Source organism: Halichoerus grypus, chromosome 5, assembly GCF_964656455.1.
Source record: "Halichoerus grypus chromosome 5, mHalGry1.hap1.1, whole genome shotgun sequence".
In the NCBI taxonomy this organism is placed as follows: Eukaryota; Metazoa; Chordata; class Mammalia; order Carnivora; family Phocidae; genus Halichoerus; species Halichoerus grypus.
This window is the reverse complement of record NC_135716.1, coordinates 136000103-136025881: the sequence shown is the minus strand read 5'-3', so window position 1 is coordinate 136025881 and position 25779 is coordinate 136000103. Positions and strand designations below refer to the sequence as shown.

The following is a 25779-nucleotide window of genomic DNA, read 5'->3' as shown; positions in this document are numbered from 1 at the left end:
AACTATTTGTTCTTAAACTTGCCCTCCACCACTGATTGACTTTATCTCCTTCTTTGTTAAATGATTATATATGGTAGAGTCTTTTTCTGGGCTTTCTGTTCCATTCATCCAATTTTTGCCAGATACTGATTTGCTCTAATTTCATAACATGTTTTAATATCTGGTGGAGCAAGTCTATGTCATTGGTCTTTTTGGTATATTCCTCAGCTAATTGCACCTTCTTCTTTTTTTTTTTTTTTAAGATTTTTATTTATTTATTTGATAGAGAGAGACACAGTGAGAGGGAACACAAGCAGGGGGAGTAGGAGAGAGAGAAGAGCAGGGAGCCTGATGCGGGGCTCGATCCCAGGACCCTGGGATCATGACCTGAGCTGAAGGCAGACGCCCAGTGACTGAGCCACCCAGGCACCCCCACCTTCTTAGAATACTTTTGGTTTTAACCTCTGCTATAGCACCAACTATATTTTACCTTAAATTATGGCTACATAACATTTCCCTGAAGAAACAGAAAGCTCCTTGGAGTTGGAGATTTTTAAACCTTCTTTTTTTTAATGTCCCCCTTTCTGTACCACTTATTTATTCACAAAATATAGTGAGGATGTCTCAACAGCAAGCATTTGGTTTCTGTTGGAACCAACTCCAGAATTGTCCAACTTCTCCTGCTTTCTGAATACCCAGAGTCTTGAAACAGCTATTCTGTCTCCTCTATTTCTCTCTTTCCTCAGTCACAGTCCAGTCACATTCAGCAATCCCTGAAGCAGACAACATAAAGAATTGACAATTACTATCGAGGGTAATTTGTTCAGCACACTGCCCTATACATATCCTCCCTACCCATTGGCACTATTGAAAGATGAACTAATAGATCATTATCATTACACAGGATGAATGAAGATATAGCTAAATATTAATGAATTTTATTCAGTAATTGCCCACATAAGAGACAAAATTATCATTTAAAAGAACTGTAGTTACTAATTAGGCTCATTACTCCTTCAAGGGTGAAGGTTCCAGGGAGCAGAGGTTATTACATATTGCTCTAAACTAAAACTAACTCCAACTATCATGTGTGACTTTTGGTGTCTCTAAAAATAGTATAGAAGTTAACTAGGGATATTTTAAAACCAAATAAGTGGCCTTTTATTTATTTAATAAATTCATTTGGTTGAAACAGTAACTCCTAAATCCAGCTATGCTTTGGAAACTCGTGAGAATTGAAAATGCAGATACATTTATATATTAGAAAGTTGGACTCTGTAAGGCCAGGGCTGGAACCAGGAATTTGGGGTTTTTTTCTTTTTCTTTCTTTTTCATTTTTTAATTCCCCAAGTGATCCTAATCCTTTAGCCTTATGGGTACTATTAGCCTAAAACATGTTGTTAGCAGGGCTGAGATCATTGCAATACACACACTCATTTTCGCCAAGACATATTCTCCAGAATTCTATGCAAGACCATTAGGTCTTGCATGGGACCCAAAGGAGTTGATTCACAAGTATCTTGACACTCTTGTGGAAATGATGAGAAAAATACACAGGGAGCATCTATTTTGGGATAATTTTGCTTTCCAATCTTCACAGATGGAATTTGTAACTCTTGGATCAGAAAGGCATGCCCAGGGCTGGTGTTTATGTGAGCAGAGGAGGGAATTCCAGATTGAGGTATGAACTAAAGGACACCAGGTAAGTACCATCCCTTCTTATTCCCTCCCACCCAACAAGCCCTTTGGCAAATGAGCTCCCCTACTGCCAATCTAGCTGCCTAAAATCCTATACCTAAAAATTAATTCCTTCGAGTCACTCCCTAATCATTCTCTTCATTCTGCATGATAAATGAGCATCCGTAATTACTAGGCAGGATGCTAATCTCTGGCAAGTGGGAAATGAGAGACTCAGTCTCTATCCTTGGGGAGTTCAAGTCCCAAGTGGAATGCAGCCCTATTCATCTATAATACAATATAATAATCGCTTAGAGAAGAGGCTTTGGAGCCCAGAAGAGAAGGTGAACTCAAGAAACGAAAATCTATCAGCCTGCTATTAAAGTCCTCAAAATGCTGGTCATGTTGTCAGGAAGTCAACAGGGCTGTCACTGCACACAAAGCGATGCAATTTGCCTAATGCTGTTGTTACTGCAGTTAGAGGGTCCAAGGGCAAGTGGACCAGAATCCCAAATGGTGGCTCTGTTTTGTTCCCTTTCTCCATGACTGCCTGGCTACAACCCCCAGGCCAAAGCCGTCTGACTAGGCAAGCAGCCAGGGGCTGCTGGGAAAGGCCAGTTGTGTTTTTATGAGAGCACTCAGCTGCGTGGACTTGGAGAATAGAGTCAAGGTGTAGCTGCTGCAGGAAGAAGTCTGTGAGGAGACTGATGGGGCAGGGGGTTAACAAGCGTGTCGAATGACAACAGGTGCCCAGAGTGCTGGTGTGACTGGAAAGGTGGGATCACCAAATCTTCACAGACACCACCGAACGCTACAGAGTCAGGGATGGATGCCTGTCTGGCAACAGGCTGCCCCCAGTTATTCTGGGTCCTTGTCTATTTGCCATTTTCTAGGTTTCTGGCCTCAAAATGGTATGCAAAAACTAAACTCTGATCGAATCCACTCTCTTCTCCAGGAATGTGACCAGTACATCTCTCTGTTGTAACACAACACTAGTATGGCTGGCCCAGACCATACGGGTTGCCTTGGGCATCCTTATCTGCATAAACATTCCGAGCTGCCTTTTTATCTGACCCAGCTGGTCTATAATAATTTCCTGTGATTTCCTTTTATCTTTTATTTCCATCCAAATATATTTTGTCCCATTGCCAACTTATTTATTATGTGACATTCTTTCTCCCTTCAGACACACTATCCTCCTTGACCCATGTTGGCATAATTCCCCCTAGCCTGTTGTGTCTATCTCTTATATAAACTTTCCATCTCCAAATTATTCCGAATCTGTTTCTGGTTTTAGCCTCTCCTTAGTAATCCTTGTTACATAATGTGTCTATTATATCTCTTGGTATTTGTTTTCTTTCAGTTCACTTCTTACCATGCATATGAAAGTCATTTGTAAGGAGAGCTGTTTAGAATTTGCTTTTATTTTTCCTTTGGTTTCTTTTAGGGTTCTGCCTCCATCCTTTGAGTTCTTTTCATCTCTGACCCTCCTCCCTTTCTCAAGCCCCCTTGATTTCCCCATAACATGCTAGTTTATACCTTCCTCGCAGATGCATGCAATTTTTACCATTGTGGCTTTGGGTATTGCTGTGGTTTTGCAGAAAGAGTTGGCTCTCTTTCATGGGACTTTCTTGTCTCCACCATTCATTTGTTTAGTGGGAACCCCGTTCAAAATCAGTTTTGTCCATATCATTAGCATGTGCCTAGAGCCTGAAGGAAGCCTGATAGAGACTCTTTAAAAAATGTAATAAACTCATTTTATGTTTTCATGAGACTAGCTGTCTATAAAAAGTCCAGAACAACCAGTTGAAAATGAAAAACATTTTTAACTCACTGCCTATTTGGTCTACAGGGAGTTGAATAGTTTTAATTATTTTTTTCATTAAATTCTTAACTTTATTTCCCCACTTCCTCACCTGAATGTCCTTTATGTTGTTGTTTTAGGTGTGCAGGTGTATGTAGGAGTTTACGTCACCTACACACTCCCTTCACATTTTGGAAACACTGTCAGATAGGATGTCCCAGATATGCCTGGACTTCCTATACCATTCAGAACAGTCAACAGTGGTGAGGGGTCATGGTAGAAGGAGATAAAGCAGCGAGCGTGACTGGAAGTCTAGTGATGACTCAAATATTTTCAGGCAATGTGAATTTCCTTAGGGAGGGATTATGTCTTTGGTCATCTTTGTTACTCAGCCTCCCTGAGCCTCAGTTTACTCATCTGAAAATAGGGACAATATTAACAATACCTACACAATGGGACCCCTGTGAGGATTACTGAAATACCATCTAGGAAGAAACATCCTCTTAATGGTGATCAAAATAACAAGATGTGACTATGGAAAGTCATTGGGGTATCATTCAGTAGATTTTTGTGCCAAGGAACTAGTCAGTAATTTAATAACCTTAAAAAGAAAGTAATTTTTCCTATGGGAGTAATTTAGTGCCTAGGAGAATCCAGATGAGCATAATTAACACATCATTGTTTAAAGTACCTGAGGGTAAATTTACCCGCGTTAAGATCCCATCCTGATAATAATGTGGTTTTGCGTTCAAAGAGTACAGACCGGGAGAAGAAACTCTGATTTGAACATTCCACTGTTTAGACCCAGGGTACAAACTTAATGCAACTTCCAAAATATTGCTATTAAAATCCTTGAGCCAATTGCATTTTCACCTCACTCAGAAACATGGAATTTAGAGGAAAACAAATCTTGAACTTTCTATTGTTTGGAATAGGACCCAGACTCTGGAGTCACGCTGCTTCCATGAAAAGTAATTACTGGCTGTGGGATCTTAGGCAGGTTACTCAGGCAGGTTAACCTTCCTGAACTTCAGATTTCTCCAATGTAAAAAAAGGAAAGTAATAGTACCTATCAATTAGAATAACTATGAGGAAATCTTTTTTCATGAATGGAAAACCCATATCACTGAGCTTGGCACATAGTAAGCACTCAATAAAAGCTTGTTGCTATTATTATTTTTTAAAAGATTTATTTATTTATTTTAGAGAGAGAAAGAGAGTGCACAAGCAGGGGGAGTGGCAGAAGTAGGCTCCCTGTTGAGCAGGGAACCGGATGCAGGGCTTTATCCCAAGACCCTGGGATCATGACCTGAGCTGAAGGCAGTTGCTTAACCGACTGAGCCACGTAGGCACCCCTTTTGTTATTATTTTAGAAAGCTGAGATCCAAAGAAAATTTCATTTACCCATAGTCTCACAAATATACTCTGCAAAGAATGAAATTTTTGTCTCTGACACTGAGTTAATGTCAATTCTTTGGGCTTTTTCCACCACACCAATAAGCCCTCCATACTTTTAATTTGTCTTTTTTTTTTAATAAGCAAATTCTACACCCAATATGGGGCTTGAACTCACAAACCTGAGATCAAGAGTTGCATGCTCTACCGACTGAGTAAGTCAGGCGCCCCCATATTTTCCATTTGTACTTACCTTCTTCTATTACCATTCTGTCACATGTGGTAATCTTTTATCATTATGTAAATTATTCATAGAAAATCCTTATTACTTTAGGCAGAAACTTTAGTCATGGGTAAAATGTATACAATTTAGACATATATATATATAGTTGACAGTCATGTGTTTTCCTACCTGTTAGTCAGCATTGTTCTCTTACCTTTCAGATGGTAAGCTCACTGAAGTGCAGTACATGTCTTATTTAAAATATATATAAACCTCTGAGCCTTGCCAACTTCTAATTGTTACTTGTGTCTTCAAAATATGCTAGAAAGAAAGAAACTTGGTAGTATTAGTTAATCATATATTCCAATTTTTACTAAAAACTTTTATTATATGTATTTCTCACTACAGCCTATTTTACAATAGATGACGCCAAGGCTCAAAAGAGGTAAACAGGTTGCCCAAGATCACACTACTCATAACGGCTTAGTAGGAAACAGAAACCCAGGATGACTCACACCAGATCTTCATTATCATAAGAAAAGGTGGGAGTGGGGAATTCACAGACTGGCTGCACCTATTCAGACACAAGTTAATCTGATTAAGATCCATCACTAGTAGAAAACACACATTTTACGAGAGAAAAAATTTCACATGGCTCAATTATCTGAAGCATAGGCGAGCCCATTTGTTGACACAAAATTGACTATTTCCTTACCAATACCATCTATGTTGTGCATTTCTTTTTTCAAAGTAGTGGATTCTGACTGATATTGCAGCACACAAGATCAGTTAAGCTTCAGCCTAGAGTTTGGCTATAGGGTATTGTGTGTTTAATCTAACCCATACCACCATTTAATTGTAGAAGAATCAAAGTTATCTTTTATGTGTCAGGCTTTGTCTCTTCAAACACTATATCTGTTTTGATCCATCTTGACTTCATGTTGGGGTTAGGTTTAGAAACTGTCAAAAACACTTTTAACAAGCTTGTTATAAAACACTACTCCAAGAGAATCAGCTGAGTAAATTAGTGTCTCAACACAAGAAAATATTCAGTGATTATTATAGTATTTGAAAACAAAGACCCACAGAACTATGGGAAAAAAGACAGGATAGTGAAATCATACTGAATTCATGGCAAATTTATTTACATCTGAAATGATTAACAATATGTATATTTTGTGAAACAACATTGACTTTTTCACCAACCATATTTTATGACTTCATACAATTATATAAAGCATTTCTCAGAATCTTGAAATATATTCAGACACTGAGGCTAAGGGTTTATATGTCAGATAAGTAATGAGAAGACCAATGGAAAAATGTCAACAAAAGTCCTTATCACTTAACATTGAATATGAAGAAAAAAATCAATGGAAAAACTTTGTTATTTGCAATTTTTTTTTAAATGGTCAATTTTAATCTTAGTTTAGAGCTTCACCTTGATCTGACTAGTCAGCATTTGAGTTGTTTTGTTGAGCAAACTAGATATTAAATATTCTATATTCTTAATTTTTTCTATCAGCACAGAAAAGGCAATTTATAGCATAGTACCTTTATAAACAAGTATTTTTATATAAGTGATTTGCTACAGTTTTCCTTCAATTAAGGCCAATTTTATTCTTAAAGAGAGACATTATATTCCTGATTTAATATTTTCATTCTCAAAGCAGGAGTTTATATTATCCTATTTTCACTATCTTAATATGACCTTGGGACAATAATGGATTAGGCAAATCCATCAGGATTTTATCTTTCAGGGATTGTGCTGTCTTTGGGGAATTGAACCCAAAGACACTGAAATGAGATACATCTCTGGCAGGGTAAAGGGGGCCCTAGGGCAGAATAATTAATGGAATCCCAGAATAAAGGAGATCTTAGACCTCACAGAAAGACTATAATCAGTCTCCACTAAAATCTAGTACTTCTGCTCTCCTGAGTCCTTAGGCCTCAGCAAAGTGGATGGAATGCAACATGTAGTCCTCAAACTAGATGAGGGAATGAAAGTAAACTCAGATAAATGAAAGTAAACTGACACCAGAAAAGACAGAAAGGGTAACAAAGGACAGATGGGAAAAAAGGGCAGGGTAAATATGTAACCATATTACGTCACCAAGAAAAAGAATGAAAGAAAAAGTATATCATGCAAAAGAGAAAAAATATATATAGCATTTATGAGAAAGCACAACACAAGTATATGTTCTACAAGTACTTTTTGCCAGAAAAATATCAAATAAAGCTATGAATTTAAGAAAGGAGGAGCTCAAAAGCAATATGATACATAATAAGAAAAGGTAAATGGAGAGAATGAAAGCAAACAGATTAAGAAACCAAATCATACCACTCTAGACCCAACAAGAGAAAGAGTAAAAAATAAATAAATAAATAAAGTAATATTAAAAAGCTTTAGATAATCAACATGAATGTGAAAAAAAAGGCAAAGAGTATTAAAGTAACTAGATGATGATGATAGATAAGGAAGATATTGAAAATCCAGGCTAAGAATGATTGGGATCACCATGATAGTATCAATCAAATAAAGCATGAAAAATATGGAGGGATATAATGCAAGAAATGTTTTCTGAAATAAAGGAAGAATTAAATTTACAGGTTGAATCCCAAGAAACTGATACAAACAAGTGATACAAAAAATATTTTCTGGTGAAATCATTAAATTCTAAAATTCTCTGGTACCCTAGATTTAAAAAAAAAAAAAATCAGGTCTTCTACAAGTGAGGAAAAAATGAGGCTATTATCATTCTTATTTACTGTTAGAAATAATTGAATGCCAGCAGACAATGGAACTATGTCTCTAATGCTCCAAGGGAAAGAAAAATATTATACTTAGCGAAAATGATTCAAAGATAAAGGCAAGTGACAGACATTCTAAAACATAGAAATCTTAAGGGACTATAGCACACAACAACCTGCCAAAATGAAGGAGCCCTGTGATCATTGCATTCATTTAAATACAGAACTACATTTAAACAGCCAAAAGGATTATGACTCAAAAATAAATAAATTTATAAACTCTGACCAAATCAAAGTAAGTCTAGAGGTGGGAAGGAGAGGTAGGAAGAATGATAAGAAAGCTCATTTCCTCATCTGTTTTAACAAGTAGTCAATCCATTTTGTCTAAAACTGTAACAGGCAGGTTTAAAAAATAAATGACTCTTACTTCTTAGTGGTTATTTCTTTCTAGCTATCCAACCATTCACCCATCCATTGTTTCATCTGTCCATCCTCTACATATATGCATATAGATATATTTTATTTATTTTAAGTAAGGGCTATGTCCAATGTGGGGCCCAATGTGGAACTTGAACTCATGACCCTGAGATTAAGAGTTGCATGCTCTATTGACAGCCAGCCAGGTGCCCCCATATAGGTATGTTTTAAATAATGGTGTACCAATATTAACATTTCTTACTTATGGATGATAAAATTTGGGTTGATTTATAGCTTTCTTCTTTTACTCCTCTGTATTGCTTGAATTTTCAAGAAGTGACCAATATCACTGTAGTGGATTAAAATTGACCACAAATTCTTTACAGGTATTCTTATCAAGAAATGGACTCTGTCTCCTACCCTTTGAATCTTAGCTGGACTTGTGCTGGCATCGACCAATAGGGCTTAACAGAAGATATACATTGAAATTACCATGTTCACCCTCTTGGAACCCTGAGACACCCAGGCTGCACAGAGGTGCTAGTTGAAAGACCACATGAAGAGAGAGTCCCGGCAATCCCAGCTGTTCTAACCATCCTAGATGAGACCCTAGACATATGAGTTAGACCAACTTACCCCAGCTGAATTGCCAGATGACTACAGCTGCATGAGTGAGCCCAGGCAGAAGCAGTAGAACATCCTACTCCAATCACAGACTTATGAGACATGATAAATTGGGGTGGGGGGTGGGGGGGGTGAGGGGGTGGTGTTAAGGTACTAAGTTTTAGAGTTATTTCTTACATATCAAGAGATAACTGATTTAATCTCTTTTACAAAAGAGTAAAAAAAGTAATTTCAGTACTTTTTTTTAAAAAAAGATTTTTTTTATTTATTTATTTGAGAGAAAGAAAGAGCGTGCTTGTGAGAGAGCATGAACGGGGGAGGGGCAGAGGGAGAGGGAGAAGCAGACTCCCCACTGAGCAGGGAGCCTGATGCAGGGTCACGACCTGAGCCAAAGGCAGACGCTTAAACACCTGAGCCATCCAGGCGCCCCCTAATTTCAGTACTCTTAAAAATCTAAATAAGATGCTGAACTCCCCATCCTATATAATAGGGGAAATTCTCCTGAACTTGACTTTTTCCATGGGGTTCACGATTTCCTTCTCAATATGTGCTACAGCCTTCTTTCCCGCTATTAGCTACTCCTGACATTCTCCATTATTGCCTTTGCCTTTTCTCACCAGCCCACTTCATCCTACACTATATATGACTCTAATTCCTCAGTTGCCCCAAAGTACCACAAATGCAAAGCTTGTATATGGCTCAGACTTTTACTAAAGGTAAAAAATAAGATAGTATGAGGGCTGTATTATTTATCTATCACTGTGCAATAAATTACTCCCAAACTTGGCAGCTTAAAACAAGCAATAAACATATATTATTTTACACAGTTTCTGTGGGTCAGGCCTTTAGAAAATGGCTTAACTAGGTGGTTCTGGCTTGGGATCTTTCATGAGGTTGCAGTCAAGATGTCGGCCTGAAATCAGGGCCAAAATTCTTGACTGGGGCTGGAGAATCTGCTTCCAGATGGCTCACTCACATGGCTATTGGTAGGAGCTCTCTGGTGCTGCTTGAGAGGCCTCATGACGTGAGAACTCACTTCCCCCAGAGTAAGCAAGTGATCCAGGAGAGCAAGAAAGAAGGGGCAATGGTCTTTTTCTTAGACTTAGAGGTCTGTTAGTCCTGGGATAGTCTATTGGTTACAGGCTAAGCCCTATTCAATGCAGGACTACACAAGGGCATAAATACCAGGAACTGGGGATCATTGAAGACTGTCTATTACAAGCCTCTTAGGATGAAATTGATTCACATCGTTAGGAATCTGTGTCTGGGCTCTTCATCTTATTAGTGCACCACAAAAAATACCAACAAAATTCCCCAACCAGAGTCACCATAGAGAATTGTACCGTTGTTGGCCGCTCTCTGGTGTGGCCAACAGAGAGTTGAGAGATCTGAGCCCCGTGTCCTAATGCATGGCTATGTCTATCCAGAAAAGGGGAAGGGGGTGTCTTTTACAGATTTCACACAAATCTATTTGAAAGCTTGAAATGTACCTTTGGCACTAAAGAAAATAACAGAAGTAGAGCTTAAACATTCATAATATTTTAAACAAAATTATGCCAATTCTGTAACCCCCAAATAGGAAAAGACTTTTGAGACATCACTGGAGAACTATTAATATGGAGTTCATTTCTAGTATTTGCCACAAATCAGCAACTTACCAAACTTGCTTTGCAAAATTCAGTCTCTTCCAAACTTACAAACTCATCACAAGATCTAAATTATCCACCCCTTTTAGTTCTTACTTTCTATCACACTGTAATTTTCCAGTGCTTTGAGATGTTTGTTTCTAGACTCCCCAGCATAGTTCTATGTTTCTGTGATACTGTGTTTTAGAAATCAATAGGAGATAAACTCACAGAAAAATTTCCTACATTGTTTTGAAATTATATATTCAAGTAGAAAAAACTTGAAATGTGAATTCAGGGTCACCAGTACCTTTCCAGGCTATTTCATCAATATTCTGAGTATTTGTCCTACCAAACACAAGGTATTTGTAGCATACCATGACCTAATCCAACCAAATCAGTTTCTCAAACCTTTGGAGGACTGCCCAATATATATTATGTTCTTGTTGCACCTAAAAGAGCTACTGCTGAGTCATTTAATTGGCTTTATAAAGAAGAACTCTGTGGAGTTGGAGACACCACTTTGCAGACAATTTCTCAGAATGTCAGATGGTTGTAGTCTTTTGAGTCTGTGCTAGATATTAGCGTAAACTTAAGCTCTATTTCTTTTTTTTTAAGATTTATTGATTTGTTTGAGAGAGAGAGAGAGAGAAAGGGGAAGGGTAGAGGGAGAGGGAGAGAGAGAATCCTCAAGCAGACTCCCCACTGAGTGCAGACCCTGACACGAGACTTAATTCCAGGACCCTGAGATCATGACCTGAGCTAGAACTAAGAGTTGGATGCTCAACTGACTGAGCCCCGCAGGAGCCCCACTTCTATTTCTTATAACCAATACCTCCTCACATTATGGTCCTAGAGCTAGCCTTATCTGTAAGAACAATAAATATGAATGTCATGGGTCACAAACTTCCTTTATTTTTTATATCACTGTGTAATGTGTTATTCTGAGTCAAGCGATTACTTTCTCAGTCAAATTCAGTGTTCTTTTCTTCTGTTTTATCCCTCTTCTTTCTGCCTTTTGGGGAGACCTTACCTTTGTCTGGTTGCTCTGATGTGGTGAGGGACCTGGCCTGTCGTCATCCTCTATCTTCTGCTGGTGTCTGATGAGGTGGCTCCCCATGAGGGAAGGTGGTGAAGTGGAGACCCCAAGCTCTCTTCCCCCAGCAGTTTCTGGTCCTTGGCCTTTATGTTTCCCTGCATGTGTTAAAATTACCTTTGTCTCCCCACAGCTTCCAGCTAGCAGGTCCTGTACTCCTTATCCCAATCTCAAGGCTCCTTTGAGTCTACTAGCCTCTCTTAGACAAATCCACACCACTTTGCTAGGCACAGAGCTGACTTCCTGCTCCACATTGTGTACTCAAGATTTTCTTGAACTGCCCTTAACTTCACCCCAGGGTTGCTTCACTCAGCCACTGCTGCCCCAGTGCTTAGCTTCAGGCTGGAATACAAGTTGGTCTAAAAGGTTGGGTTCTTCCAAACCACATTCTAAGAGGTGAAGATTAGATTCCCTGTTGTTTGAGCTACTCCCAAATTCCTCTGGGGTTTCCACTGGCCCAGCACTGGAGAGGAGCACATGATCCCTTCTCTAAGACAGTTTCTGATACCTAGCTCCTCAGTTTATTCTCTACTCCCTCCTCTATGTCTGTTTTAACTGTAAAATAATTATTATTGGGGTGCCTGGGTGGCTCAGTCATTAAGCGTCTGCCTTCGGCTCAGGTCATGATCCCAGCATCCTGGGATGGAGTCTTGTAGTGTGATCCCTGCTCAGTGGAGCCTGGTTCTCCCTCTTCAGCTCCCCCCTGCTTGTGTTCCTCCTCTTGTTGTCTCTCTCTGTCAAGTAAATAAATAAAATCTTTAAACATAAATAAATAAAATAAAATAATAATTATTATCTTTTAAAATCATTATGCATTCTTTCCAATGCATGTATTTATGGTATTAAATTTCTGTACTAACCTTTATACATTTGCCTCTGGATTTTCAAAACCAGGCTTTGAGCATGTGGAAAATCTTTTCTCTTTGGACAATCCTGAGTCTTACAACTCAAAAGCTCTTTGATTTTCAAGACTATTGTCTCTGTTTAGGTTTCAAAATGTATTGTTTTTTCTAAGGCTGCCATAACAAAACTCCATGAACTGGGTGGCTTAATAACAAAAATTTATTTTCTCACATCTCTGGTGGCCAGAAGTCCACGCTCAAAGTGTTGGTAGGGTTGGCTTCTCCTGAAGCCTCTCTCTGTGGCTTGCAGATGGCCGCTTTCTTGCCATGTCTTCACATGGTCTCTCCTCACTCTGTGGGTTATCAGTGTCTTAATCTCCTCTCCTTGTAAAGAAACCAGTCATGTTGGTTTGGGCCCATCCATATGACGTCGTTTTACTTCAATTCTTTTTAAAGGTATGTCTCCAAATATGGTTACAGTCTGATTTACTGGGTGTTAGGACTTCAACATACGAATTTGGGGGAGGGGGACACAATTCAGCCCACAATGCAAAACAATCTACTCAGAAACTCAATTGACTTCTAAGTTTTCTTTGGGTTCCTTTGTGTCCTCTTTCTCTGGGGCAAATGAATACAATTTGTGGCAACTGATTCCATGGATTGAGGGTCTCAGAAACCCAGAGACTTGTCATGGTTTACAAAGCCCTTCACAGTCTTTCACTAACGTCTCTGATCTCTTCTACCAGTTCTCCCCACATTTCACTTTTTCTCCTCTGGTCAGACAAAATTTCTTTCAGATTCTCCAAATCTACACTGTATCTCTCACCTCTGGGTCTTCAAAATGTTGTTCCCACATCTGAAATGCTATCTTGTCATTCTGCTTCTCTTTCCCTTGTTAACTCCTGCGAATCATTCGTGTCTCATGCTAAGTTTTCCTTGGTACCTAAAACCAGTTTAAGCTTCCCTATTTGTTAGGCTTCCCATAGCATACAACCGTACTTAGCATTTTCTAGAAATCAGGCAATACACTTTTTGTTATTCATGTAGTATCTGTATTTTCTACTAAGCTGTAAGCTGCATAGTGGCAGGGATAGTATATAGTATCTGTGTTGGTCACACATCCAGAGGGTCTGACACAATGTCTGACATAAAATAGAAGCCTGATAAATATTTGTTAAATGAATGAAGAGTTAACTCTCAGACATTATTGGCTTGGTTCATAAGAACAGTATCTTGTGGAATTATACCCACATGTTTTTTCAAAAGCAAAGACTTTGCTCCAGGTATTGGTCAGGATTGTTAGGTGTAAGCAACAGAAACTTACTTAGGTTAATTTAAGCAGAAAAAGCATATTGAGGCGCAGGCAGTGTCTTCCGGAGAACCAGAGAACCAGGTTTGGAGGCTACAATGCCAGGTACAATGACCAAAATCACAATGCACACCCGCTGCTCCCTCGTCGGCGTCACTGGACACGGGGCAGTAGTGCTGCCACGAGCACCACTGTCCCTGTGGCCTCGAGGAAGCTGCATCTCCTGCAAGGCAGCCTCCAGCCCCGTCCCGCCGCTGCCACCAGAGCCTCCGCTGCCCAGTTACCACCCTTGCACCCTGTCCTCACTGCCGCTGCTGCCACCTCAACACAATATAGGCAGACCCCGCTTCTTCCCGTCACCAGCTTCCAATTCAGTCCTTGGCTGGGCAGAACCTAGCTCATCTGACCAATACTACAACGGAGGCTGGAGAAGACAATGTCTGCTATTTTAACATCTCTGAGGAATAAGGGCTGCTCCTCATAATGTGAGAAAGTCCCAAACATAGGAAGGAGGTTCAGACATGAGGAGACCAAAAAAAAAAAAAAAAGACAAATGATCTCGCTTTGTTACTGCAGAAGCCAGAAGTTCCATGACCCCACAAGTGCTGCGTCTTAAGAGTATGTGTGTAGGTGTGTGTGTTTAAAGCATCTTTATAATCTTTGACATTAAACTTACAGAGCATAACTAAAAAAGAAAGTCCATTGAGATGCTAACATCAGTGTTCAACCTTGCAGGCTTACCGCTGACCAATTCCACACTCCATGCACAGTCAATGGTCACGTCCATCCCAATGACACGTTCCCCTAATTCTTCTACCTCCACCTCCCTTTCTATAACCACCCCTTTCTTCAGAACCTTTTATTCAACCTTTCATGTACTTGAATTTTCTCACCCCAAGAGAGCAAGGGCTATGTCAAATGATCGTGGGCATGTAGTGCTTAGTGGGGGTTGTACACATAATAAGCTGTCTTTCAGCAAACAAGTACTCTTATGGAACCATGAGAAAGAAGCCTGCCTATCGCATGCCACCTCCTTGCAGCACTGGGTTCTTCTCAGTGCTTAGAGCTTCTTTCATGGCAGCTATTTGGGGCATTGACTTGACTCTTGCACTAGCTTGAGTTTATCTCTCACCACTTTCTCATGCAGTATCAATATTAGGAAACATCTTTGTCTCATGTCTTTGAACAGCTTGATCACACCTATGTGTTCTTAGCACCACAGCCAACAGAGAGCCTTCTCCCCGCATCCTTTCCCTCCTTCCATCCCTTAGAACTTCTATAGTTCTTCAGTTCTTTTAATTCCTGTTCCTTTCCACAAAAGTCCTGCCTCCTCTGGTGTCCTGCCTCTGAATCATCTTCTCCACTGCCAGGTGCTACTGATGAAGGTGGGGACCTGAGGAATCTGGAAGAAATGATGAGAAAGAATTCCTCATAATGATATGGACTTTATTATTTTCTTTAACTTAAAGACCTCTTATACTGAGGTCTTTTACTCTTGATAGCTTATCTCCCCCCTTTTTTCTCTTTATTTGCCTTCCATGAGTTTGAAGGTTATATTTTCCATATTCTTTCAGTAGTTACCCCAAATACTTTAACATGGATACTTTAAAAAGTCCAATGTTAAAATCTTTCTATTTCTTTTCAAGTACAAAGATACTAGTGCTTCAGATCTAATCAATCTTCTCCCAAATTATATACCGTTGTTATCCAGTATTTGGTTTTATATGTTTTTTTAATTTGACAAAGTAGATATTATTTTATGTGGTCACTATTTGTTTAGATTGACCTACATATTTACAGAAATCTTGGCTGGTCATTTCTTTCTGCATCTGAGGTTTTCTGTTTGGTATTACTTCTACCCGAAACTCATCCTTGAGAATTATCCTTAAGAATCTATTGGTAAATTCTGTTATCTTGTTTTCTTTTAGCCTGGACATCTTAATCTTTCCCTCCCCTTCTTGAAAGATTATTTCACCACATATTCCATTGTAGGTTGACAATTATTTTCACTCAGTGCTTTAAAAATATCATTCATTGTCTTCTGGTTTTCATTATTGTTGTTGAAAAGTCACTCAATCAGGCTACTTGCAATATCTTTGTAGAAAGTCTTGACTCTCTAGTTGCTTTTCAGGTCTTCTCTTTACCTTTGATATTTTGTAGTTTCACTATTATTTATATCTCAATGATAATTTCTTTCTCCTTATCTTTGCCTGAAAATTTTGGACTTCCCAAATCTGAGGATTAGTTGTGTGTGTGTGTGTTTAATTTCTAGGAAATTTTGGTTATTATTTTCTGAACTATTCCTTCTTCTGCATTCTCTTTATTATTCTTCTGAAACTCCACTTAAAAATATGTTAAAACTTGTCTGTCATCAATGTCTCTTAATCTATCTCTTCCCTTATTTTTATGCTAACAGCGTGTATCCTTTATAACCTTTAATAGCATTGAAAAAAATCCACCTCTAGCTAAATATAATTGGAAGTACAAGGCTCCAGAAAGAGAGCTGGAAGTAACCAAACATTGTTCTGTCACAGTGCAAAAGCTTAATCTTCAGTTAGACCTAATCCATTTGCTGGCCCTGGCCCATCTCTGGAAAAGACACAACTACCCCCAGTCCAAAAGGCTTTAAAAACTACTGGTTCCATACCCAACTCTGTCACAACAATCACAACTCTGAACTAGTTGTTTGCAAGACAAAGTTGGCCAGACACCAAAAGTATGATCTCTATTTTTTTAAAATAAGCTCTACGCCCAGTGCAGGGCTTGAACTCATGACACCAAGATCAAGAGTCTCAAGAGTCACATACTCTACTAACTGAGCCAGCCAGGTGCCTTGATCTCCATTTTTATGTGCTGAGTTTGATGGATTTGCAGTTAGAAATGCTATCTACCTTTGCATAAGCAGCCACCATGTTGCCTCTTTACTCTACATCTAATGACCAGACTTGCAAAATAACGTGCTCATCCTCAAAGTACTCAGTACCTACTGCCTGGTTTATCATGACTGCTACTGTCATTCCTGCTAGGAAATCAAAAGTAAATATAATTAAATGATTGTCCTGGTCATCGCTCACCAGACCAGGTGACAACTCACAGCACACACATACCATTTCAAATCCTTTTTGGAAATAGATATTTAAAATAAATAAATAACAAGGCCTTTCTCTGAATAATATTGTGTCCACACCTGGTGTTAATTTATTTATACTATGAAAGCAGTGTTTTCTGTGATCTCCATGTAGTTGGATCAAGGTGGGTTTTGTCTTTATATTGAGTACAAGGTTGAATATAGCAAATGTTCTAAAAAGAAAGCTCTAGGAAATTAAGTATTATGTAAAAGTGTTCCACAGTCAAGCAAGTATGAGAAACATTGCATTAAATATGGTTAACAAAGTTAAATAGGCTTCTTCACTGCAGGACTTTTCAGAACCTTTAATATACTAATGCACATTGTAAATCACAAAGAAGAAGATTATGTGTAGCATTTTTTAAATGTATTTGACCACAGAGTAGTTTGAGCATTTTACAAGATGTGTTCCATGTTTGTGTTTGAGTTTCTTATAAGATGTGTTCCACAAAACAGACTTGCAGATCTCATTGGAGAATAGGCATCGCCTTATCGCTCAACTTTCTTGAGGAAATAAAAAACAGCAACCCCATGAGAAGCCTCTCTTTTGGAGCCATCTGGTATTGATTTTTCATCTGTCAGCTGAAATATCTCTGTCGCAGCCATCTGAAAGAGATGTTCATTGTCACACAGTGTTTTGTCTGACCACTCTGAGTAAGCGCAGACCTCCCTGCTTCCCCATTTGGTTTCCCAAGACAGCTCCAACCCTGCCCTGTTCCTGGAATCTTCTCCTCATGTCTTCACCTCACCCACTTTGGCTTTCAACCTTCATGACTTGCTATGTCCACTGAGCTCTGTGCCTTGGCTTTTTGGTTGCTGTTGTTATTTTCAAGAAACCATTCTCTTTCTGGCTGTAAGACTTGGCTCCTGCACTGTGTTTTGTATCTCCACTTCTTGCACTAAATAGTATGTTCCTGTCCACCTAATCTTAGCTACTAGCAACCTCTTGCTTCTATCTTCTTACACATCCTTTCCAACTTCCCTGTAGATGCTTATTCTAGCCACGTCCTTGACCTTCACCTGTGGCATGGACCACAGCCATGATGTAACATTGACTACTGATGCTTGCCAGGACCACAAAATATTGGAAGGAATTCTCTTGCCACATAAAAGATAAGTGCAGCTATCAGAGTGCACCTTGAGTACTCAGGCTCAATATTAGTGCTTGGATCCTTTTGAGTTCCCCATGGTTTGCAGGTTATACTGCATTAGTCAGTGGGTGTCTTAGAGTCATTTTGCACCAATAAACAATCGCATTATGAAAACTTGTTTCTTCTCTATTTTTAATATATTTTATTCTGTTACACAACACTCCATAAATCTTACTCATTCACATGTTATTAGGAGTCATGGCAGCTCTTTGCTTGTAGCCTAGAGATTATGATTGGCCTGTCATTTTATTTGATCTTCTTTTGTTTTTAGTTATTTTTTCTGTTTAAGTGCCCAAAACCCTACTGGCAAAAATGCTTTCAAATTAGAATGTATTGTTAATATTCCAGACCACACACTTGGTTCTTCATGTGGCTTTGAGTTTTGCTGCTGAGATGATTGTGCATGATATTCTCATGGTGAGAAAATGTGACCAATTCAGCCTATTTTGCAGAACTCCTTTGTTCCCTCAGGCAAACTTGGCATGATTTTGTTAAAGGTTCAGTTGGGATAATCCATATTCTTTCCCCAAGGTCACTTTTCCAATTCCTTCTCAATCAGCTTAATGAAAGGTAAGTAAGTACCTGACTTTAGAACAGCCAAATAGCATGAGTTTCTTAGGATGTGTGTGTGTGTGAGAGAGAGAGAGACAGAGAGAGAGAGAGAAAGAAAGAGACCGAGAGAATATGAGTATGTGCAGTAGGGAGAATTGAAGGGAGATAACAAGTCTCTCATTCAGTGACATCATGAAGCATGAAACTTTAAATGTTATGTAAAATTGACAAGGTTATTTATCGAGAGACAGATACTATCACAAAAAGATACTTCAGTGCTTATTTTCATTAACCAGGATGAGTACATTTACAAAGGATTTAGAGGATGCTGTAAATCATATTTTTAAGGAATATGACTTCCCCATGCTGAGGTAAGCCAGGTTTCAGAGCCACCCTCAGAGACAACTGTTGTTTGCCCAAGCCTACCTGTGTCTGTTCTGTAGAATCACTTCATCCTCCACAGCAAAACTGAGCAAGCCTGGGCTGTGCTTGTTTCAGGCTCTTCTGTTACTGCTTGGCTCACCTACATTCTCTCTCTGGACACATCCACACATTCTCACCTCTGAGTCAAGAGTATTTGGCACTTATTTCCCTGCAGGGATTGGTTCTTCTTCTTCCTATCCACCTAGCCAACACTTACTCATCTCTCATGTCAAACTCATACCAATTCAATTCTAAACTCCAAAAACGTAGAGGCTATGTCTGTGTTATTCTCAGTCACTTACCCAGTACCTGGTACATAATAAATTTTCAAAAAATATCTGTTGAGTAAATAGGAAATGAACGAGTGTGTTTTAAACATGGTTAGAAAATCAGGAAACCTTTGGGGATACCAAAAGGTCAGGTGTAACCCTGCTCAAAGTGTCAGTCCTGCAGGGGGCAGCTCAATTATTTACCTGTTCCTTTGCTTGATATGCATTAAGCTCCAACTCTGTACCAGTGCTCCACTAGCTTTTATGGGGGATACAAAGTTAAATCAAATTTGAACCCTATTCTCCAAAAATCTATAGTTTAATAGGGGAAGTTTGATATGCACATCAATAACTAAAACACAAGATTGAAAGTGACAAAAGCCAAGAGAGGAAACCTATGATAGATGAGAAGAGGAAAGAGATTAATTATGTAAGAAGATGTTAAAATGAGACTTTGCTATCTCACTTTGAGAACAACCCAAGAGATACCAAGAACCAGACTGGGTCTCCACTGCACTAGAGCAAGATGCTAAGAGTCTCACCTTGAGAGCATAGAGGCAATGATGTCCCACAGGCCAGGTCAGAGGGGATTTCTTGGGAGAGAATAGTCAGTGTACTATGCATTGCCTACTCACTGACTCTGCAGGTACAAGAAAAGGAGTCGATTTCCTTCACCTCATGCCAAGTCAGGGAGCTCTAAGGGCACCTCGGAAGTTTGGGGAACATGAAGACCTGTGCATTAACCTAATCCAGCCATCTGAAGGTGAGTGACTAGCCCGAGCAGAGTACAGAGAGAGGAATGTATGGGCACCAATCTACAGTTCCACAAAGAGCAGGTATTTCCAGGAAGGAAAGATATAGATTCCATGAGATGGAGCTGATCTGAAAGCTTCACAAAATGAATCATGCTCAAGAAGCCTCCCCAGCAAGGAGAAAGGACCCCAAGGGAGAGGGTCTGTGTAGGGTATGTTTGGAAGTCCAGGCCTGGGAGCAGCTCATAAAGCAGCTGCTGGAGGACAAGCATTGTGTATGTGGGGCTGGGCAGCCCGGGGCAGGGAGCCGCTGAGGTCTTAGCAGGACACTCTCCAAAAAAACCCACAAAGCACTTCATAGGAGCCAGCATCCGGGGGAGCAAAGTACACTGCAGCTGCTCTGGCCATATAAAACAGTGCCATTCCCCTAGTGCCCTGTGCCTTGGCCTGAATCTAAGGGCTTAGACAAGCCCCAGCCAACGAGCATAAGGAGTAGCTGGGAACTGATGAAGAAGCTGACCAGGAACATCACTGCCTCCTCTGTGGGCTTCCCCGCCTAGGGCAGGCCCCCACTGGGATGGGAAGCTATATATTGGACAAGAGTTTGAAGTTGTGATGGTTACCTTGGACCAGGCTTAAGTTATGTGATTATTAGGCTAGAGTGGATTTTTTTAATGCCCAAACAAAGGGACTATTTATTATCTAAGCGTGACTGGAAAAGCCATGGGATCTGCCAGTATTTTATCTGTGAAGGGAAGGAAAGAGAAGGGAAGGGAAAGATTTTTTTTTTAATTTTTTATTAAAATGCAATACACATACAGAAAGTACATTTATCATAAGTATACAGCTTGACAAATTTTTGCAAATTGAACACATCCATGTAACCAGCACCCAGATTAAGCTATAACCCCCCAGAAAACCCCTTTGGGCTCCCTCTGAGTCCCTAATTCTCCCTCAGATAACTACTATCCTTACTTCTAAGAGCACAGATGAGTTTTGGCTTTTTGTATCTTATATAAATAGAATCATACACTATGAGCACACTATGATTCCTTTGTGTCTTTTTTTGCTCAACATTTTGTTTATAAGATTCATCCATATTGTCATAGATTTTATTTATTTACTTGAGATAGAGAGTGAGAGAGAGAGCATGAGCAGGGGACAGAGGGAGGGAGAGAGAGAAGCAGGCTCCCAACTAAGCAGGGAGCCCGACGTGGGGCTTAGTCTGGGACCTGGAGATCATGACCTGAGTCAAAGGCAGATGCTTAACCGACTGAGCCACCCAGGTGCCCCTTCATAGATCTTTTTTTTTTCATTGCTGTATAGTATCCCTTTGTATGACTACGTCATATTTTATTTATCTATACTTCCACAGATGGGCATTTGAATAGTGCTGTTATATATGTTCTAGTAAATGTCTTTATTTCTGAATATATACCCAGAAGAGGGAATTGCTGGTTTATGGACTATGCACACATTCAGCTTGAGTAGATATTGCAGAAATTGTTGTATCAATTTTCACTCCCACCAGCAGTGTATGTGAGTTCTGTTGCTTCATCACCTCACCTGATACTTTCCTACTTTTTCATTTTATTCATTCAGATGGGAGCAATGGTATCTCATATTGGTTTTAATTTGCTTTCTCTTGAAGACCAATAAAGTCAAACATTTTTTAATGTTTATTAGCCATTTCTCTACCTTTCTTTGTGAGATGACCAAGTTTTTGCCCTTTTTTTGTAAATGGATTATCTCTCTTTTTCTTATTACTTTGTAGGAGTTCATTATATATGTTTGATATGAAATCTTTGTCAGATATAGGTATTGAGAATATCTTCTTTCAATCTAGGTTGCCATCTTACTGTCTGAAAATATTTTGATGAACAGGTGTCATTAATTTTAACATAGTCCAATGTATAATTTTGAGTATGGATTCAAATAAAAAATTTTTCTCATGGATATATCCAATTCACCAACACTATTTATGGAAATAACTACCTTTCCTCTATATTGTGTTGTATTTGTTATAAACTAGATTCCACATATGTATGGGTGTGTTTCTGGACTTAATTCTGTTGTACTGGTCATTTATCTATCTTTGCACCAATATCATACTGTCTTAATTATTTACTATGGTTTTCTAAAACATAGTGATATCTAGTAATGGAATTGTCTTTTAAGAGTTCCTTAGGGGGCCCTTGGGTGGCTCAGTTGGTTAAGCATCTGCCTTCGGCTCAGGTCCCAGGGTCTGGGATAGAGCCCTATGTCAGGCTCTCTGCTCAGTGGGGAGTCTGCTTCTCCCTCTGCCTGCCACTCCCCCTGCTTGTGCACTCTCTCTCTGTCAAATAAATAAATAAAATCTTAAAAAAAAAAAGAATTCCTTAGAAGTTTTGAATTCTTGGTGCACCTGGGTGGCTCAGTCGGTTAAGCATCTGCCTTTGGCTCAGGTCATGATCCTGGGGTCCTGGGATCGAGCCCTACATTGGGCTCCCTGCTCAGTGGGGAGCCTGCTTCTCCCTCTGCCCTTCACCCCGCTCATGCTCTCTCACCCCGCTCATGCTCTCTGGCTCTCGTTCTCTCAAATAAATAAAACCTTTAAAAAAAAAAAGTTCTGAATTCTTTGTATTTCCATATGAAATTTAAATCATTGGGTGTCTGGGTGGCTCAGTCGATTAAGCATCTGCCTTTGGCTCAGGTCATGATCCCAGAATCCCAGGATCAGTCCCTGTGTCAGGCTCCCTGATCAGTGGGGAGTCTGCTTCTCCCTCTGCCCCTCACCCTGCTAATGCTCTCTCTCTCTCTCTCTCAAATAAATAAAGAAAATCTTTAAAAAAAAGAAATTTAAATTACCTTCATAATTTTATGTCAATTACACCTCAATAAAGCTGAAATTAACAAACAAACAAGTAAAATCAGTTCATAATTTCTGACCAAAAAACTGGCTGGAATTTTTATTGAAACTATTTTGGATTTATATATAAGCTTTTGGGGAATTTTATGTCTTTAAAATATTTAGTTTTCTAATTCATAACCATGGTATATTACTTTATTTAGTTCTTATTTACTCTGAGTTATGTTTTCTAGCTTTCAGTATAGGGCTCTTCACAATTTTTGCTATATATATACTCTTATGTAGTTCATGTTTTTATTCTACTGTGATATTGGTTTTATTTTTTTAAAAAAGATTTTATTTATTTATTTGACACAGAGAGAGATAGTGAGAGCAGGAACACAAGCAGGGGGAGTGGGAGAGGGAGAAGCAAGCTTCCCGCTGAGCAGGGAGCCTGATGTGGGGCTTGATCCCAGGACCCTGGGATCATGACCTGAGCCGAAGGCAGGTGCTTAACGACTGAGCCACCCAGGCACCCCTGTGATATTGTTTTTAACTTTTCATTTTTCTCTTTCTTGTTGTATATGAAAATATAATTTATTGTATATAGCTTTTGTGAAGAATCATTTTTTGAAGAACTTTAATGTGCTAGGTACTCAATATGATATTTTTATTTATATTGTCTCTTTAATCTTCACCACAATCTTGCAGGTATATTTCATCTTCATTTGTTAGAGAACATTGAGGTTCAGAATAAGGTAGAAATTTTCCCAAAGTCACACAAAAAGTATTCGAATTGGTTTTGAAGAATAGATCGATTTTCCTATTTGAAGACATGTCATGGAAAAGGCCACCCAGGCATAGAAACTGTTGTTAACAAAGCAAAAAAGGCAGGAAGGTAAAGGGAAGGGAAGAAGGAATGGGAAAAAGGAAAGGGAAGGAAAGGTGAGATGTTCCTTCTGATTAGCATCTATAGGTTATGGTACATTGAAAAATAAAGTCAGAAAGGTAAATTGAAGACCAGACTGTAGAGTTTCCTAAGTAAATATGAAGTTTTCACCTTCACTTGTTAGCCTCTAGCCTTGTGGGATCTGGAAAATCTGGAACAGAAAACTTGCAGTAGGATTGAGACTCATCAAGTCTACAATTTTATCTCTCTAGCCATGTGAAACCCCCCAAACCTCTTCTGTTTTTCTGACCCTAGCAGTCACTTCTCACTGGGCAAAGTCTGGTTTGTTACCCTCTTGCCTGCCAAAAATTTGGCAAAAACTCCTAAAGAGAAAGCATCTGCAAACCCTCAGCTCAGATCTCATGGTTTTCTGTCTTTGGCATCTTAATCCATCTAGTCTTCATGGTTTCTACAGTTCTCTGAGCCTTGACATAGATGGCTTTTATAGTTTACTGGTTTTCCTAGTTGTCCTTGACAGGAGATTTGACCTACCCTGTATCTCTCCATTCTACCCAGGAGTGGAAGTCAAACTTTGCTCTTTGTGTTTCTATTGAGAGGTTTTTGGGCTTTTGGTTTTTTTTTTTAATAATTACTCATAGAGATATAATTTATGTTCAATAAATACGAAGATCTTAAGTGTAGAGTTAGGTAAGTTGTTTTGTTGTTGTGTTTGCTTCCAACTGTGTTAATCTCTTTTTATTCTTTTGGTAATTTCTTCCAGAGTTAACTACTTCCGCTTGTGATTGTCAGTGATGAAATGTGTAAGGAATCCACTTCAAATGTTGGCACAGCTATGAGCATGGCCTTTCCCTTTGCTTGAACTCAGAATGAAGATATTTGGATCTTGTATTTTAGGTTCCAGTCCCAGAAGTAGTTTTCACCAAAGAAGTTATCTGCAGTCTTCTGCTTTCTAGCAGTAGTCCACAACCAGGTTCTTGCTTCTCCAGGACTCAACACAGGATGGATTTAAATATGTATTAAACGAAGAGCATTCTCTCAAATGAGTTGAAATGCATTTTATTTTTAGACAACCTATACGACATGATTTTTTTTTCTTAAAAACAATGCCTCCACTCCAAGTAAATCAAGGTCAAAATTAATGAAGAGCTCAAGATGACAGGAGTCGTCTGGTCTTGGTCCTGGTATTGCATGGGTGAAGAGCAGCAGCCGATTATGGCAACAGGTAATACGTCCAAAGTCATAGCCAAGTTCGTTAACAGTTTTCCATTTCTAAACCATCCTTAAAGAAAATTATATATGGGGTCCCACCACCCTCATGGTAGTCCAGCAGAGCAACCATCTGGAATCCAATTCCATCTGGATTCATGTTTTCACCAGTAAAGAACACATAGTTTTTGAAATTAGCAAAGATGTGCTTGATTTGTTCTGCAGCCCCTATCATAAAGGGTATTCTTCTTTCTGGCCTCAGTGCTTCAAGTTTGCCTTTGATTGGTTTCATGTCATCTTTGATGCACTTCTTGTAGGCTTCTTTTGTGAAGCTGGTTTCCTGCAAGTGATGGTTTGTGAGAATATCAACATCGGTGATGACTGTGCTTTCAGGCCCTTCACCCTTGGGTCCTTCGGTGGAGGCATTTCCACTAGTGAGTCATCAGCATTACCCTCTGTCCTACTGACCATCTTCTCCATCTCTGGGCATAACCCATTCGCCATCCCGTATCTTGGAGAACATCTCATCATTGTTAATGAGGTTCAGGTCGATATCATGATGGTGGCTGGAGAGAGACAACAGAGGCTCTAGCTTAGCAGGACCTGGAGCTCTGAGTGAGCGCCCTGCTGCCAGAGCGGCACTCGGGGTGAGGGAGGGAGCAGGTGGAAAAGAGAGTTAGTAAGATAAATGTATACATCCGCATAATCAACACCGCAGTCATGATGTAGACTATTTCCATTACATCAGAACATTCTTCATGACCCTTTAGATGTAAACCTGCAGAAGGAAACATTATTCCGATTTCTATCATAACTTAGT

At 39.3% G+C, this 25779-nt stretch overlaps 1 pseudogene; it reads right to left on the bottom strand.

The window, feature by feature from the left end:
• Positions 1–24968: 24968 nt before the first annotated feature.
• On the bottom strand, positions 24969–25497 carry LOC118521730 (translationally-controlled tumor protein-like; annotated as a pseudogene).
• Between the last annotated feature and the right edge of the window lie 282 nt (positions 25498–25779).